At 42.5% G+C, this 17,874-nt stretch overlaps 1 long non-coding RNA gene across 2 annotated transcripts in view; it reads left to right on the top strand.

Annotated features, from left to right (window-relative positions):
- The first annotated feature begins 3,412 nt into the window (after window positions 1-3,412).
- The window catches only part of LOC144308685 (uncharacterized), a 35,340-nt gene continuing 20,878 nt past the window's right edge, over window positions 3,413-17,874 (top strand). Inside the window, exon 1 of one of the 2 annotated variants that reach the window (XR_013375056.1) lies at window positions 3,413-16,713. This is a non-coding gene — a long non-coding RNA (uncharacterized LOC144308685). The remainder of the gene's footprint in view (window positions 16,714-17,874) is intronic. The other variant, XR_013375055.1, reaches the window with a different exon arrangement.

Raw genomic sequence — 17,874 nt, forward strand, 5'->3', positions numbered from 1 at the left:
TTGACTTCCTCAACGTCCCTATTCTATAGATAAGAACCCATTGAAAGCCCATTGAATTTGTGCTCAAGCAATGAAGGCTACTTCCAGTCTAGTGTTCTTTCTAACGTTGCTGTTTTCTTGAAATATCCCTTTTTCTTGTTACTGGTTAAATTTTGAACCAGTTAAACCACAAAGATGTCTGGCTTTCAATCTTCTAGGCCACTCCTCTTCTACTCCCTCCGCCCTCAGGTTCCCTCCCCCTCACTTCTTAAAGCACTGCAATTTGCTGCTGCCGCCATATTTCTTCCTTTCCCGGGATGGTAGCTCGCTAACAGTGGGTGTCTTCGCCCGTGTGGTTCTTTCTGGAACGTTTTCCAGCTCCAACCACCCCTTATGCCGTATTTCTTTAAGAAAATTCACCCAAATTCCATAAAATATCTTAACAATTCTAAACTTTCTTCGAGTGTTTTCTTGACACCTCCTCCCTATTTTTCAGGTATTTGGGATATTTTTAGGCAATTTTCCATTTTAAAAGAATTTTTCATTGGAATGATTTTTGGTTGATGCCTCTGTTTTTTCGTGGTTTGCTTTTCTTTTTCCTTCTTTTTTCTATATTTTGCCCATCGGGGCTGCGGATACCGGGTTTTATTATTATTATTATTATTGCCCAACGGGGCTGTGGATACCTGCCTTTTAATTCTTTTTTTTTGTTTGTTTGTTTTTAAATTTGCCCATCGGGGCCACGGATACCTGCTTTTATTTTTTTTTCCCCTTAGCCCATCGGGGCCTCGGATACCTGCTGTGCCCCCCCCCCCCCAACTCCCTGGCCCATCGGGGCAATGGATACCTGCTTAAAAAAAATTACTTTTGGCCCATCGGGGCTTCGGATACCTGCTTTTATTTTTTTTTTTCCCTTGCCCATCGGGGCCTCGGATACCTGCTTTTAATTTTTTTTCCTTGCCCATCGGGGCTGTGGATACCTGTTTAGATTTTTTTTTTCTCATTGCCCATCGGGGCCTTTTATGGATGGAAGTGTTGTTTTTTGTGGTTCGTTGAGCTATCTGGAATGTCTGCAAATTTATGCTGCTAATCGTTTGGTGTTGTGTGAGTGGACCTACGGCTTTGGCTGGGAGATGACTTTGCAGTTAGGCTAAGGGGTTAGGTAGGCTGGGGAGGAAAGATGGCGGCCACTTTAGCTGGTCGGCTGAGAGCTAGTTGTTTGTGCCAACTATAAATTAGGGAACTAATATGGATAACGGGACAGGCAGAGGCAGTTATATGCGTTGCATTAGCTAAATGTTTTGAATGAGCTGATTTGGGGGCTTGTTAGAAGCTTTGCGTGAACCGTGGTATCATGAGGTAGAAAAACAGTATGGTCTTGTGTCATGTTGCAAGAGGCTGGTCGAAAATAATAGGGAGAAGACTTAGGCACAGGGTTCAAAATGGCGGTTTTGGGTTTGCGGCATTGCTCAGCATGGCTCTCTGCTTTGTTAGAGTGTCCAAAATGGCGGACCCAATTTTGCCGCAGTGTTCATGTGGCGGGAAGGCCACATCATGGTGGTGTCTTTGTTCTGGTGCACAGCATGGCGGTGCAAATATTCTGTTACATAGTAAAAGATGGCGGCTGGAGTACTTGCCGCAGTGTAAAACATGGCGGGCTTTTGTCTTGCCGTGTGCATTTCCTGACAGGTTTTGCCGCAGGGACAATATGGCAGACCTTGTCATTTGGATATCATGGCAGTTTGTCACGTGGACGTCATGGCGGGGATTTTTGCCCGGTACATTCTTGGCGGGCTTTGCACCAGGTGGGCCTGCCGCATTGTTAAAGATGGCGGGCATTGTCGTGTTTGCCGCGAAAAGTGAGAGAAAGGTGGGATGGACAATGTTGGATTGCCGCATGACCCACCCAATCAGAAAGGGTGGTAGAATTGGGCATAGCCAATTACTGGAGGATGGAATTAGACTGTGTGAGTTAGCATAGCACCACACAGCCGTCTTTATTCAGCCAGTCAGGAGGAAGCAGAGGAGCCATGTTTGTACGTCTTCTCCCAGTGGGTGGTACCCAAGGTCTTTCCAAGGACACTTGTGTTTACCACTTCCCTCCCCTCTCACTTGCTCCCTCCCCTCTAATTTGCTCCCTCCCCTCCAGCGTTGCTTCTTGCAGTGTTGGATATTTGGCTATGGGCTGAACCTTAACCCCCATTTCTCTGCATTGGTGCCATGGCCTAAGGCTAGTCTGCCCCCCCCCCCCCCCCCGCCCTTGCTCTTCTGCAATATGGCTAGGGGCAGTGCTCCATGCCTGCCAGGTGTGAACCTGGTGGTGAGTCCTGGCAAGAACCAAAATGGATCACGATGATCCTTGGCCAACAGGTGGCAGAAGAGGAGTCTCTACCTTCCTCAAGAGGAACACCTACCCCATGGCTAATGCTGGGGTCGGATTTTGATTATATTTATTTCTTGGGTGTCAGTCTTACATGGTTTGATTATGTAGTTTGCTAGTATTGGTTTTAAGCTTTAAGTGACTATTCTGGGAATGTATTTAGGAGCTTATTTGTAGAATTCAGTTACATTTAATGAGTTTTCATTTTTGGGTTCCTTAAAATTACTTAAAGTTTTCAATTTCTTCTTTATAAATTGCTTAAACATTTTTTGGGCTTTAGATATTCAAAGTCAAACTGGCATTTAAAAACTTTTTACTATTTTTTAACTTTCAAATTGACCTAATAACCTACTTCCTTTTGGATTTTTGAAGTCTTAGGACACAGAAATAATTAAAATTTTAACTTGATCAAATGTAATAAGGAATATTTGAAGGCCCACTCCAGTCCAGGCCTTGCTTTGTTCCCATCTTGAAAGCTGCACTAATTAATAACTTCTCTATCAGGAAACTTGACTTGCTGTGGTCTTGTTCCTCTAGTCAAAGATTACTGATTGTCAACTGCCCACAATTTAAATTTTCCGTGGTGCCTGGCCTCCACAGTTCCCGGATCCTCCCCAGCCCTGCTCCCAGCAACCCCCGCCCCGACCTCTAGCACCAGCACTTCCCATTACTGATTGTCAACTGTCCACAATTTAAATTTTCCGTGGTGCCTGGCCTCCACAGTCCCCAGATGCTCCCCAGCCCTGCTCCCAGCAACGCCCCCACATCTAGCACCACCCCTTCCCCTGCCTTGTGTCCAGCCCTGCCCCAGCCCAGCCTTAACCGCTAGTTGCCCAGTACTAGCCCCATCTGCCCAGTCCTAGCCCCGGCCCCAGCCCCAGCCCCAGCCCCAGCCCCAGCCCCGGCCCCAGCCCCGGCCCCAGCCCCAGCCCCAGCCCCGGCCCCAGCCCCGGCCCCGGCCCCGGCCCCGGCCCCAGCCCCGGCCCCAGCCCCGGCCCCAGCCCCGGCCCCCACCCGTAAAGTTATTCCAATTGGCATTGATTTGGTGCTAAAAATAATTTATCCATTGCTCATCCATAAGACTGAATACCCTCTCTCCCTCTAGCATTGCTGATTTTATGAGTTGACTACCTGAGTCCTCATTTTTAATGTACACAATTACATTTGTCCACTATCCCATGTCAGAACAAACAATCCATGTACCTTTGTGTTAATGTTAGAAAGTGTTAGTTGAGAGTTTTATATCAGACACCCATTGTTCATAATTTTGGTTATTCATCATCTCTCCCCTGCCTTTGAGGAAGGAGAAACCATTCCTCTGTCATTGATGCAGTAACCCCAGCCCCAGTTTTCTGGGCAGTCTTCATATATTGTGCTGATCACCTGAACACTACACTGAGTGAAATTTTAATTGTCCATAATCCCACCTATTGGCTAAGATCACAGTCCTAAACCCTTTTGCTGAATTCAGGAGTGGCTGCAGAAAACATGAGTCTTTAAACAGTTAACATGCTCATCCCAGTTGTATCAGCCTTGTTTAGTAAACAAAGGCACCCTACCATGTTTGTCCTGCTTCTGGGATTAAATACCAGATTTAAATTGTACATTATCTTGTCCAGTGATTAGTGACCCTCAGTCTCCTTGGCACTGCTACTAGGAAGTGCTAACTACCTGGGACCATGTTCCTTGATTTATTAATGAGTGTAATCCCAATTGTCCATACCCCTGTTCATTACACAAGTCCTTTGCAGCTTCTTTGCATTATGGCAGAGGTGCTCATCCTCAAAGTCCTTTACTTTGGGATATTAATGAGTACAATCATTATTGTTCATGGTCCTGCCTAAAAGATAAGACCCACTCATGCTCTTTTCATTACTCGTAGGTAGTACAGACTACTTACCACTTTGCATTAATATGTAAAATCCTCATTTCCCATGGTTCCACCAGTTAATCTGGGATATAACCTTATCTTTATGCCATAGCTTATGAGTTCTGATTACCCAAGGTCACTTCTCTTAAACAGTTGATGTCCATAATTGCATATATCCATGGTGCTGTGCAATAAAAAATGGAATCCCACCTCATTCTAACCTCTCTGGGATATTGTTAGGGAGTGCAGATTATTCAGAAACTCAGTTCTTGGACAGTTAATTTACACAGTTGCAGTTGTGCAGAGTCCTGTCCATTTGAAAGGGCCACTGTATCCCATTTGCATACTATAATGTGGGCTGATCACTCAAGTATCCTCTTGAATTGATAATTTTCAAATTGCATTGGCACACGGTCTGTGAACTAGCCACACCCACTCCCTTTGTAATTTAGCAGGGGACCTTTACTACTCAGGAGCTATACACTTAGGACAGTGTATGTATACACTGTTAATTGATTAGACTGTGTTTTTTGTATCAGGAACCCTGCACTATCTTTACATCTTAAAAGGTGTTAATTACCTAAGGCTCTTATCTTAAAATTGTTCATGTGCAAAATTGTGATCTCCAATGTCTCCTATTGTTAACCTAGAATTCCATTCCCACCTAACTCCTTTTGGATTACTGCAGAGGCTGCTTGGGCCTTTTAAGGTGCTTAAGGCAGTTATGGTCAGTTCTGTTAGTCTATGTTCCCATCCCCTCTTACTTTGCATTACTGCACTGAATACTTGTAAATGTTAATGTTCTTAATTGCAGCTATTATTCTTTCTGTTAGTCTAGGATCCTATCCCCTCCTCCTCATTTTGCATTAGCAGAAAGAGTACATGGGACCGTTAAAGTGCTTAAATGCAGCTCTGTCCCTTAAGTTAGTGTGGGATTTCATCCTCTTCAACTCCCTATGCATTACAGCAGAGTAGTTGGGATCTTTAAGGTCCTCAAAGGCAGCTATGGTGCCTTAGGTTAGTCTGGGAACCCATCCCCTCCTACTTCCTTTGCATTTCTACAGAGGATACTTGGGACTGTAGCGTGCATAATTGCTGTCAGAGTCCTTTCAGTTTGTCCAGGATCCCAATCCCCTCCCTCTTACTGAGTTTGAATTACACAGAGTACAAGGGACTGTTAATGTGCTTAAATGGCAGCTAAGGTCTCCTCTGATCCCTTCCCTATCTAAATCTCTTTGCATTATTCTCGAGGGTACCTGGGACTGTTGATGTGCATAATTGCAGTTCAGGTCCCTTCTGTTAGATCCTGTCCTAACCTACTCCCTTTGCATTATCATGAAGGGTACAATGGGACTATTAATGAGCTTAATTGCAGCTATAGTTCCTTCTGTTAATCTAGTTTCCCAGGCACTCCTACTTCCTTTGCCTTACAGCAGAGGGTACTTGAGACCTTTAAGGTGCTTAAATGCAGCTGTGGCCTCTTCTGTTAATGTTCCCATGCCCTCTTAACTTTGCATTACTGCAGAGGCTACTTAGGACTGTTAACGTGCCCACTTGCCACTGTAGTCCCTTCTGTTTGTCTGCGATCCCATCCCCTCCTACAGCATTTGCATTATCACAGAAGGCAAGAGAGACTGTTACTGTACTTAAAGGCCGCTATGGCTTCTTCTCTTGACCTGGGTTCCAATTCCTATCTAACTTCCTTTGCATTACTGCAAAGGATACTTGGGACTGTTAATGTCCTCTAAGGCAGCTATGGTTCCTTACATCACTGTACGGTTCCATTCTTTATAATTCCCTGTGCATTACTTGAGACCTCTAAGGTGTTTGATTACAGCTATGGTCCCTTCTATTAGTCTAGATTCTCCTATCCTCCAACTCCCTTTGTATTCCCTAGGATTGTTTTTGGGACTGTTAAAAGTGCTTGGTTGCAACTGTGGTCTCTTTTGTTAGTCTGGGGTCCCCTGCCTTCCAACTCCTACACACAGCAGAGGCTACTTGGAACTATTAATACGTTTGATTTTAGCTGTGGTCCCTTCCCTAGGGACCCCCTTCCCTTCTATTCACTTTGCATTAGAATGACAGTGTACGTGGAACTGTTAATGTGCTTAAATGTAGCTCTGTTTCTTATGTTAATATAGGATTCCATCCTCTATAGCTCCCTCTGCATTATAGCAGAGGGTACTTGCCACCTTTAAGGTGTTTAAATGTAGCTGTGGTGCCAACTTAGTCTAGGATCCCATTCTCCTTCTACTCCTTTTATATTACATGGCTGGGCATTTGGGACTGTTTATGTGCTTAACTGTAGTTACAGTCCCTTCTGTTAGTCTAGGATCCTATGCCCTATGACTTACTTTGTTTTAGAACAGATGGTATTTGGGACTGTTGATGAGCTTACTTGCAGCCCTCGTCCCTTCTGTTAACCTAGTTTCCCCATGCACTCTTAATTCCTTTCATTTCAGCAGAGGGTACTTGAGACCTTTAAGGTGCTTAAGTGCAGATATGGCCCCTTCTGTTTCTGTTCCCATCTCCTACTTCCTTTGCATTTCTGCAGAGGCTACTTGGGACTGTTAATGTGCCTACATGCTACTACAGTCCTTTCTGTTTGTCTAGATTCTTATCCTCTCCTGCATGGTTTGCATTACCGAAGAGAGTACAAGGGACTGGTAAGGTGCTTAAATGCAGCTGTTGTTTTTTCTGTCAACTTAGGTTCCCATCCCGACCTAATTTTCTTTGCATTTTGCAGAGGGTACTTGAATCTGTCAATGAACTTATCATAGCAGTGGTCCCTTCCGTTAGACTAGGAACCCATCCCCACATACTCCCTTTACATTATCATGGAGGGTACATGGGACTGTTAATGTACTTAAATGCATCCACAGACCCTTATGTTAATGTAGAATTCCATCCTTCCCAATGCCTTATGCATTACAGTAGTTTTAACCTTCAAGGTGCTAAATGCACCTCTGGTCCCTTCTGTTAGTATATGTTCCCATCCTCTCCTACTTTGCATTAACTGTAGAGGATACTTGGGACTGTTAGTGTGCCTAAAATTTGCTACAATCCCTTCTGTTAGTCTAGGATCCCATTCCGTTCCACACTGTGCATTACCACAGAGGGTACAAGGGATTGTTAATGTGCTTAAATGCAGCTAAGATCTCTTCTGTTAACCTAGGACCTGGTCCCCACCTAACTCTGCATTATTGCAGAGGGTACTTGGGACTCTTAATGTGCTCTAATGCAACTATGGTCCCTTTTGTTAGACTAGGATCCCGTCCCTACCTACTCCCTTTGCATTATCATGGAGCGGACATGGGACTGTTAATATGCTTAAATGAAGCCATGGTCCCTTAAGTTAGTGTAGGATTCTATCCTCTCCAACTGCCTATGCATTGCAGCAGAGGGTACTTGGGATTTTAAAGGTGCTTAAATGCAGCTATAGCCCTTCTGTTAGGTGATTTTCCCATCCCCTCCTACTTCCTTTGCATCATTGCAAAGGTACTTGGGACTGTAAATGTGCCTAATTCCCACTGCAGTCCCTTCTGTTTGTTTATAATCCCATCCTCTTCTAAACCATTTGCATTGTTACAGAAGGTACAAGGGACAATTAAGTGTTTAACTGTAACTACTATCTCTTTTGTTAATTTAGGATCCTGTTCTCTTACTGAGTTCCCATGACCACAGTAGGTACAAGGGACTGCTAATTGTGCCTTATTGCTGCTATAGTCCCTTCTATTTGTCTAGGATCTTCTAACCTACAGGGGTTGCAATACCACAAAAAGTACAAAGGACTATTAATGTGCCTTAAAGGCAGCTGAGGTCTCTCCTGTTAACCTAGGATTCCATCTGCCCTAATCCATTTGCATAATTGTAGAGGGTACTTGGGACTGTTACTGTGCTTAAATGCAGTTATGATCCCCTGTGTTAGTGTAGAATTCCATTCTAACATGCTATGCATTACAGCAGAGGGTACTTGGGACCTTTAAGGTGCTTAAATACAGCTATGGTGCCTTCTGATAGTCTAGGATCCCATCCCCACCTAACTTCCTTTGCCTTACAGCAGAGGGTACTTGAGATCTTTAAGATGCTTAAAAGCAGCTGTGTCTCCTTCTGTTTATGTTCCCATCCTCTCCTGCTTTGCATTATTGCAGAGGATACTTGGGACTGTTAATGTGCCTAATTGCTGCTATAATCCCTTCTGTTTGTCTAGGATCCCATCCCCTCCTACAGAGTTTGCATTACCACCGAGGGTGCAAGGGATTATTAGTATGCTTAAATGTAGTTATGGTCCCTTCTGTTCGACTAGGATTCCATCCCCACCTACTCCCTTTACATGATCATGGTCGGCACATGGGACTGTTAATGTGCTTAAATGCAGCTACAGCCCATATGTTAGTGTAGGGATTTTATACTCCAACTCCCTATGCATTACAGCAGAGGGTAATTGAGACCTTTAATGTGCTAAAATTCAGCTATGGTGCTTTCTGTTAGTCTAGGATCCCATCCCCACCTAACTTACTTTGCATTACATATAGGGTACTTGAGACCTTTAAAGTGCTTTAAATGCACCTCTGGCCCCTTCTGTTTAAGTTCCCATCCTCTCCTACTTTGCATTACTGCAGAGGATACTTGGGACTATTAGTGTGCCTAATTGTTGCTACAATCCCTTCTGTTAGTCTAGGATCCCATTCCATTCCACACTGTTTGCATTACCACAGACGGTACAAGGGATTGTTAATGTGCTTAATATCTTTTCTGTTAACCTAGGACCGGGTCCTCACCTAACTGCATTATTGCAGAGGGTACTTGGGACTTTAAAGGCGCTCAAATTCAGCTATGGCCCCTTCTGTTAATGTTCCCATCCTCTCTTACTTTGCATTGCTGCAGAGGATACTATGGATTGTTAGTGTGCCTAATTGCTGCTATAAGTCCCTTCTGTTTGTCTAGGATCCCATCCCCTCTTACTTGCTTTGCATTACTGCAGAGGGTACAGGGGACTGTAAATATGTTTAAATTCAGCTCCCGTACCTTATGTTCCTGTACGATTCCATCCTTTTCAACTCCCTATGCATTACAGCAGGGGGTAGTTGGGATCTTTAAGGTCCTTAAAAGGCAGCTATGGTACCTTCTGTTAGTCTAGGATTCAATTCCCTCCTGCTTCCTTTGCATTTCTGCAGAGGGTACCTGGGACTTAATTATAGCTACAATCCCTCCTGTTAATCTGGGATCCCATCCCCTTCTATTCACTTTGCATTAGCACAACAGTGTACCTGGGACTGTTAATGTGCTTAAATGCAGCTCTGTCCCTTATGTTTGTAGGATTCCATCCTCTTCAACTCCCTATGCATTACAGCAGGGGATACTTGGCACCTAAAGGTCCTTAAATGTAGCTGTGGTGCCTTTTGTGGTCTAGGATGCCAATCCCCTTTTACTCCCTTTACATTCTATGACAGGACATTTGGGACTGTGAATGTGCTTAATTGTGTTTACAATCCTTTCTGTTAATCTAGTTTCCCACGCCCTCTTACTTCCTTTGCATCACAGCAGAGGGTACTTCAGACCTCTAAGGTGTTTGATTACAGCTATGGTCCCTTCTGTTAGTCTAGGATCTCCTATCCTCTAACTCCCTTTATATTCCCTAGGATTGTCTTTGGGACTGTTAAAAGTGCTTAGTTGCAACTGTGGTCCCTTTTCTTAGTCGAGGGTCCCATCCCTTCCTACTCACTTTGCATTACTTGGGAGTGGATTTGGGACTACTAAATTGTGCTCATTTACAACTGTGGTCCCTTTTGTTAGTCTGCGGTCCTGTGTCTTCCAACACCTACACACAGCACAGGCTACTTAGGACTGTTAATGTGTTTAATTTTAGAACCTGTGGTTCTGTTAGAGGATCCTAGTATTCTCCAACTCCCTTTATATTACAGCAGAGGGCGTTGGGACAGTTAATAGACTTAACTGTAGCTACGGTACCTTCTGTTAGCCTAGTATCCCAGGCCCTCCAACTGCCTTTGTGTTACCTGGGAGTGTATTTGAGACTGTTGTATCACTTAATTGCAGCTGTTGTGTCTTCTGTTAGTATAGTTTCCCATGCCCTCCTATTCAATTTACATTACAACAGAGGGTCCTTGGGACTGTTAAGATGCTTAATTGCTGCTCTTGTACCTTCTGTAATTCCTAGGATCCCATCTCTTCCTACTTTCTTTACATTACCCGGGAGGATTTTTGGGAGTGTTAGAGGGGGCTGCACCACTAAATTGAACAACTTGTTAGTATAGTTTCCCATGCCCTCCTGTTCTCTTTGAATTACAACAGATGGTACTTGGTGTTAGAATATTTAATTGCAGGTATGGTCCCATCTGTTAGTCTAGGACCTCATTCTCTTCTCCCTTTACATTACTGGGAGATTTGGGAATGTTAACGTGTTTAATTACAGTTGTCCCTTCTGTCGGTCCAGTTTCCAGTCCCTTCCAACTCCCTTCGCATTATCAAGAACAGATTTGGGCCTGTAATATGCTCATTTGCAGCTGTGCTCCCCTCTGTTAGTCTAGCATCCCATGCCCTCTAACTCCTTTTCCATTACAGCAGAGGATCTTTGGGACTTTTAATGGGCTTAATTGCAATCCTAATCCCTTTTATTAACCTAGGATCCCACATCCTCCAGCTCACCTTGCATTACCTAAGGATGTATTAGGGACTGTTTAAATGCTCAGTTGGAGCTGTGGTCCCTTTTGTGTGTCTATAATTTCCCATGCCCTCTTACTCTTCTGCTTTATAGCAGTGGGTACTTGGGGATGTTAAAATACTTAATTGCTGGTGTAGTAACTTTCATTGGTTTAGGATCCCATCCCCTTCTACTCCCTTTACATTACCTGGGAGGATTTTTGAGACTGTTTAAGTGCTCATTTGCATCTATGGTGCCCTCTGTTAGTCTAGGATCCAATGCCCTCTAACTCCCTTTGTATTACAGCAGATGGTACTTGGTATTGTTAATGTGCTTAAGTACAGGTGTGATCCATATTGCTAGTCATGACCACCTCCTCCCTTTATATTAGCTGGGAGCAGATTTGGTACTGAAATATGCTTAATCACAGCTGTGTTCCTTTCTGTTAGTTTAGGATTCCTATACCTCCAACTCTCTTTGTATTATAGCAGAGAGTACTTGGACCTGTCAAATGCTCTGCTGCAGCTATGGTACTTTCTGTCTTGTAGGATATCATGCCCACCAGCTCCCTTTACATTATCTGGGGGTATATTTGGGACAGATAAACTGCTTAATTTTAGCCATGGTTCCCTTGTTAGTATAGTTTTCCATGTACCTCTGTCTTTGCATTATAGCACAGGGTACTTGGAATTGTTAAAGTGCTTACTTACAGCTGTGGTCCCTTTTGTAATTTAGGATCCCATGACTTTCCACCCCCTCTACATTACCTGGGAAAGTATTTGGGACTGTTAAGGTGTTAATTGCAGCTGTGGTCCAGGATCCCATCCCCTCTACTTTCTGGGACTGTTAAAGGTCCCATTTGCAGGTGTGGTCCTTTCCGCTGGTCTGGGATTCCATGCTCTTCAAGTTCATTTGGATTATCACCCAGAGTACTTGGGACTATGAATATGCTTAAATGCAGGTTTGGTCCCCTTCTCTTAGTCTAGGATCCCATGCCTTCTAACTCCTTTTACATTACTTGGGAAAGTACTTAGGACAGTTTTTGTGTTGAGTTACAACAGTGGTTCCTTTTTTAGTCTATGATCTCATTCCATTTCCCCCAACTCTCTTTGCATTACCACAGAAGATACTTGGGACTATTAAAGGTGTATCCCACTCACACCCTGTTAGCATTTTGGTAAGGGATGCTGAACACCAAGCCCCCCCCCCTTTTGTGCATTGTTAAAGTGCATAATTGCATTTGGTCCTTTTTCTCTGCACTAGATAAGATTTCACTAATTTCCCTTATATTCAGCAGTGGATGCACTTTATTTAAGACCTTTGTACTAGGATAAAGTGAACCATGGTAATTGACCACACTGTCTTTCATTTAAGTTCCTTGTACTCTCTTTGTATTAATTACCTCACTTTTTTCTGGAACTATTTGTGTGCAAAATCCTTCTTCAAATTAATTTCCCACTCTTTTTATATTACATCAGAGAATGCTGGTATCTCAAAGTTCTTTTCTTGGGATTCTTGATGTGCATATGCCCTCTTGATAAGCTAATATCCTTACTTCTTAGTACTATACCAGAGGGTACTGACCACCTGAAGTCTTTCTGTTGGACAGTTAATGTGCCCAATTGCACTAGAATCCCAGCCCTATCACACCTTCTCCGTGTCAGGGGTGTTGACCAACTATGACTGCTTTTCCTACACAGTTTATTTTTTTTCCCTACACAGTTTAAATGTGCATAATTACGGTAATCCATGCTCCCTTATGTTAGAATAGGATCTCATCTCCTTGCCCCATTTACATTATTGCAGGGGCTTCCGACTAGCCAAGATTCACTCTCTTGAACTGTTAATGTGCATACTTACATTTGCTCTTATCTGTGCACCAGGTAAGGATCCTCCCCATACTATTGATATTCCAGCAGGAGGTACCTACTACTCAAGATTTTATACACTAAAACAGTTAATGTGCACAACCTTCCTTGTCTTGTACATATTCAGTTGTCCATAACTGTGCCTTTTAGTTCAGGACTTTGCACTTATTGAAGCAGAGGTGACTGATCACTTTAGAGCCTTTCTCTTGGGACTCTGGATGTGTGTAGTTTCAGTTGTCCACTGTCCTTTGAGTTAACTTGGGTCCCTGACTCTTCACAGCCTCTAAGCTTTACTGCATGGGATACTGTCAATTTAAGGCCCCTTTCTCAAACAGTTAATGTGCATGATAACAATTACATTAGGATTCTTCCCCTTTACACTGCCTTTGAAGTATTACAGAGAATTCTGACCCATAAGGTCCCCATTTCTTGGCCTGTTGAGGTGCATGATTGTATTTGTCTGGATTTCTGTGTACTAGAGAAGAACACCTCTCCATACTCCCTTTATTTAATATTATGCAGGGAGTGGCCCCTCTACAAGGCTGTTACACACTTGAACAGTCAAGGAACACAACTGTAACTGACCACAGCTATGCACCATGGACATTAATGTGCCTAATTGCACATGGCTCCTTCCATCGAATAAGGTACTACTGTCAGACCCCTTTTATAATAAAGCAAGGATACTGGTCACTAAGGCCTTTTTTCATGGCTTGTGATTAGGCCTAATTGTATTTGTACATGGTCTTGTACACTAAATAAGGACACCCCTCTCCCCACTCCCTTTACCTTTTAGCAGGGAGTGCCCATTACTTTGAGTTCCTTATATTTGTACAAGGAACATGGTTTTAATTAACCATACCATATCCCTTGAACATTAATGTACATAATTGGAGTTTAGTTCATCCTACCCTGTTGTATGTCTTTGCAATATACCAGGGTTGCTGGCCCCTCACTTTTCCTATTAATGTGCATAATTGTATTTGTCTGGGTTTTTATGCACTAGATGGGGAGACATCCCCACACCCCTACTTCTAAGCCTTCCAGTAGGTGGTGCCCACTGCTAAGACATTTACATTTGGATAGTTAATGTGCAGAGTTTGTAGTTTTCCACAACCTTATCACTTCCAGAACTCATACCTCTTTGCACTGCTGCAGGGAATACTATTTTCTCCCAAAGTTCCTTCTAGCAAACTGCTAACATTCATAATTGAAATTATCTGTTGTCCTACAGCCTCACCTACCCTTTGCAGTACAGCAGAGTGTGTTGATCAACTAAGGTCCTCTTTTGACGTTAATATGTGCCATTGGATTTTTTCCTGTTTTGTGCACTCAATAAGGACCCTACCTACTTCTTAGCGTGTTCAGCAGGTAGTGTCCACTACTTAAGACTCTTTCACTTGAAAAGTTCATGTGTAAATGTAGTTTGCTAAGAATGCCTTATGCTAGAACCCCTGTACCGTCTGAGTTGGAGTAAGGAGATGCTATTTACCTAATGCCCTTTCTTTTGGACTTTAATGTGTATAATTGCAATTGTCCATCTTTTCTAATGGACTAGGATTGCATCCACTCAAACAACTTTTGCACCAGGGGCATGTTAACCATAAATGAGCTCTTCTCAAGATTATTTATATACATACTTGTATTTGTTTGTGGATCTGTGCAGTGTGAAAGGATGTTCTATGCCCCTACCACTGCCTTTGGATTGTTGCTGAGGAGTGCTGTCATGACCTCAGCTCTTGGACAGTTGATATGCACCACTAGCAATGATGGGACCTATGTACCCCCTTTGTATATTTTAAGGGTACTAGGGCCCCTCTCTTTTGGGCTGTCAGTGGGCGATTATCTATGTTCCCTTCTGTTAGATTTAGGATAATGTTCCCTTAAACCCCCTTTGCATTACTACAGGGGTTGCTGACCACACAAAACTTCCCCTGGGATTGTTAATGGGCACAATGCCATTAGCAATGGGCTTTTCCTTCCTGGCCTTATTAGGCAAACACTCCCATCTGCATGGCATAATAGAGTATAAACATTGTAATATGCCGAAAACTTGTCTGTCAAATAGTAACTCATATTACCTCTCCTTTTGTATTGCTCCTATGTATAAAATTCCAAATAAGTCATGGTCTTCCCTTTATCTTCCCTTTTCCCCACGCTCACGCTTGGACACTTCTTATGCACTATTCTCACAGTTTCAAGTGTTCATGTATTCAGCCATTAAATAAGATTGTCCCCCCCGCCTCCAAACCCCTGCCCCTTTTGCATTATTGCTGGGGAATGTTTACTGGGTAAGGCCCTTCTCTTGGACTTAAAACATTAACAATCCCTGCTGTCATTGCCTTACCCACTTTATATTGCTGTAATGCCTCAGTTGCACCTTCCTTGGTCTCAGCCATCAGACATGGACCCCTCCATTTTTTTGCATTACTTCTGAGTAGTGCTGACTACCCAAAGTCCCTTCTGTGTTATTAACACAGTGCTGATTATCACATTTTTCATCTCATCAGCCCAAGATTTTCCTACCACTTTGATGTTATGTGCAGCATTGACTACCAAAAGCAGACCTGAATTAGGTGGATGGGCCTTCACTCCTTTTTCTGCATTTATTAATGATCCTGATTCCAGTTGTCACATTCTGGGACAGGAACTGTCCCTGCCCACCTCTGTTACTACTTTACTGAGCAAAATGCTCAAGGCAAAGTCAGGCCTAGAAAGGTGGATTGCCACTCTTTATTTTGGATTTCCAATATAAGTATCAGTTGAAAATTGTCTACCCAGGAAGAAAGGTTAGCACCTTCTGTGCATTCTTCCTTCCAGAGCAGATTGCCTGGCCAAGAATCTCTCTTCTCTTGTATATTGCTATTTTACAGTGCCTGTTGCCAGGTACAATAAAATGCTGTTTGCAAGATGGAATTTTTATTTATTTATTTATTTATTTATTTATTTATTTATTTATTTTTGCAAGATGGAATTGTAAACCTGGTCATTTAATTTTCGAAGTCCAAAAACCCATTTATACCGTGTACCTGATGACCAGTGTCTCTCATTTTACTGAGGGTGGTGGGTCTGTGGATACACATTGTGAATATTCCCAAGAGTTCTAGAATAGAACTCTTAAGACATATATCTTTAGGCTCTACCACCATTTAAAAATCATTATTTGGGCTTTACCACCATTCACTTTTAGAAAAACTACCTAAACTTTCTAATCCTTAAATTTCTTCATCTGGAGCATCAACCTCCCCACCCTACTTATTTAAAGAAGATTGCCGTAAAAGAATGAAATGAGAGAACATATGCTGAGGCACTTTTGAAAACCATAGTTCACCTTGATTAATGTATTACATAAATAAAATGTATCCTGTTTAATTCTGCTAATTTAAAGTAGCCGTAGCGGGATCCCTGGGTGGCGCAGCGGTTTGGCGCCTGCCTTTGGCCCAGGGCGCGATCCTGGAGATCCGGGATCAGATCCCGCGTCAGGCTCCCGGTGCATGGAGCCTGCTTCTCCCTCTGCCTGTGTCTCTGCCTCTCTCTCTCTCACTGTGTGCCTATCATGAATAAATAAAAATTAAAAAAAAAATTAAAGTAGCCGTAGCACTACACTGAAGCAAGGACTTAGAAATGATGGGACCAATTTCCCTGTTATGTATTAAAGGAAAAATAAGCCAAGATCTAATCATTCTTCTGGACATACATTTCAACAGTGAGATAGCTTCCTGGTAAAATGAATAATATCCTAGCCTCTAGTGTGCAGGGTGTGGCAGAGAAGTGTCTAATATGGAACTGCTGAAGCAAATAACTAGTTATCACAACAGCAGTTCTTTGTAATCACTGAAAAAGAATACTATTCCTCTGACAAGGATGTCAAAAGATCCGCCCAGCTCAGGGTTGCAGTATGCACTACTAGCTCCTTGGACAGCTGTGAGAAGAGTCTCTGGCTCTTTAGAATACTGTAAGTACTACTTTGTAGCTATTAAGTAATCTTTCCCCTGTTCTATTTTCTTTCTCTTAAATGCTAGTGTAGAAAAGTCAGAGGGTCCTCCTGTAAGTTTCCTTCCTTGTTCCTACCTCATCTGCAATTATATATATTTATATGTATATAAAATATATCCCCATATGAGTTAACAGATATTGTATACCCTGCCCTATGCTAGGTCACACTGAAGTGAGGGGTAGAAACGATGTGGTCCTATATAACCTCATTCTTGCGCTGGTGTATTGCTGAGGAGCTAATATAAGCACACTTGAAATACCTTTAGGAAATGATAATCAAGTGCTACAGTGTGTGAATTGTAAGTTATAGAGTTTTAAAAAGGGAGCTCACTAAGGTTTGAAGTTAGTTGGATAAACTTAAAGAGTGAGGTGGGTTTACTTTATTGCAGCAATATATGTAGTCCAGTTGGTTTATTTTAATGTAATTTGTAATTATAATTATTGTATTCTCTTTTGGAAGTATGAAAAGTGAAGAGATAAAGCCTATCTGTCATATTTGGCTATATGACAAGGCTGGGAAATTGTTCATTGTTAAATCTCATTACAAGCTTGAATTTTTCAAGGTTCAGGGATTGGGGGTATAATTTTGATATGTTGGCTTTTTGTATCTTTTTATTCTATCTCTGCTACAAAACAGTAGTAATGCCTGTTTAGTTTGAGATATTTATGGAACCTGTTTGGCAAGAAGGCAATAGAGAAGTGTAAGTTTTATAAGAAACCCATGACATTGCCTACTTATGGAGTTAATTATACCCTTTCCTCTTCACCTTTGTCAATGGATACCTTGGTAAGCTTAAAAGTTTAGCCTCCCTGATGTAAAATAGAGTCCAGCTGAAAAAAATATTAACATGAAACTTGAGACACTTTTTTTGGTGTACATCCATGCATCCTGGCAAGAATAAGAACCATATTAAGTGGGGCATGTCTTACTGCTCATTTTAATTCATATCCATATTTCCTCATGGCTCCTTTTCCACCAGTATCTAAAGACATCTCCTTGGTCTTACTGATTGGGGGCAGTATACAAATGGCCATGAGCCTTGGAAATGTGGTCTATGCCATTGTTTCTCAAACTGAAGTAATTTGTCAGGATAAAATGCCTCTTAAAGGAACATTTTTT

Source organism: Canis aureus, chromosome X (genome assembly GCF_053574225.1).
Source record: "Canis aureus isolate CA01 chromosome X, VMU_Caureus_v.1.0, whole genome shotgun sequence".
Lineage (NCBI taxonomy): Eukaryota > Metazoa > Chordata > Mammalia > Carnivora > Canidae > Canis > Canis aureus.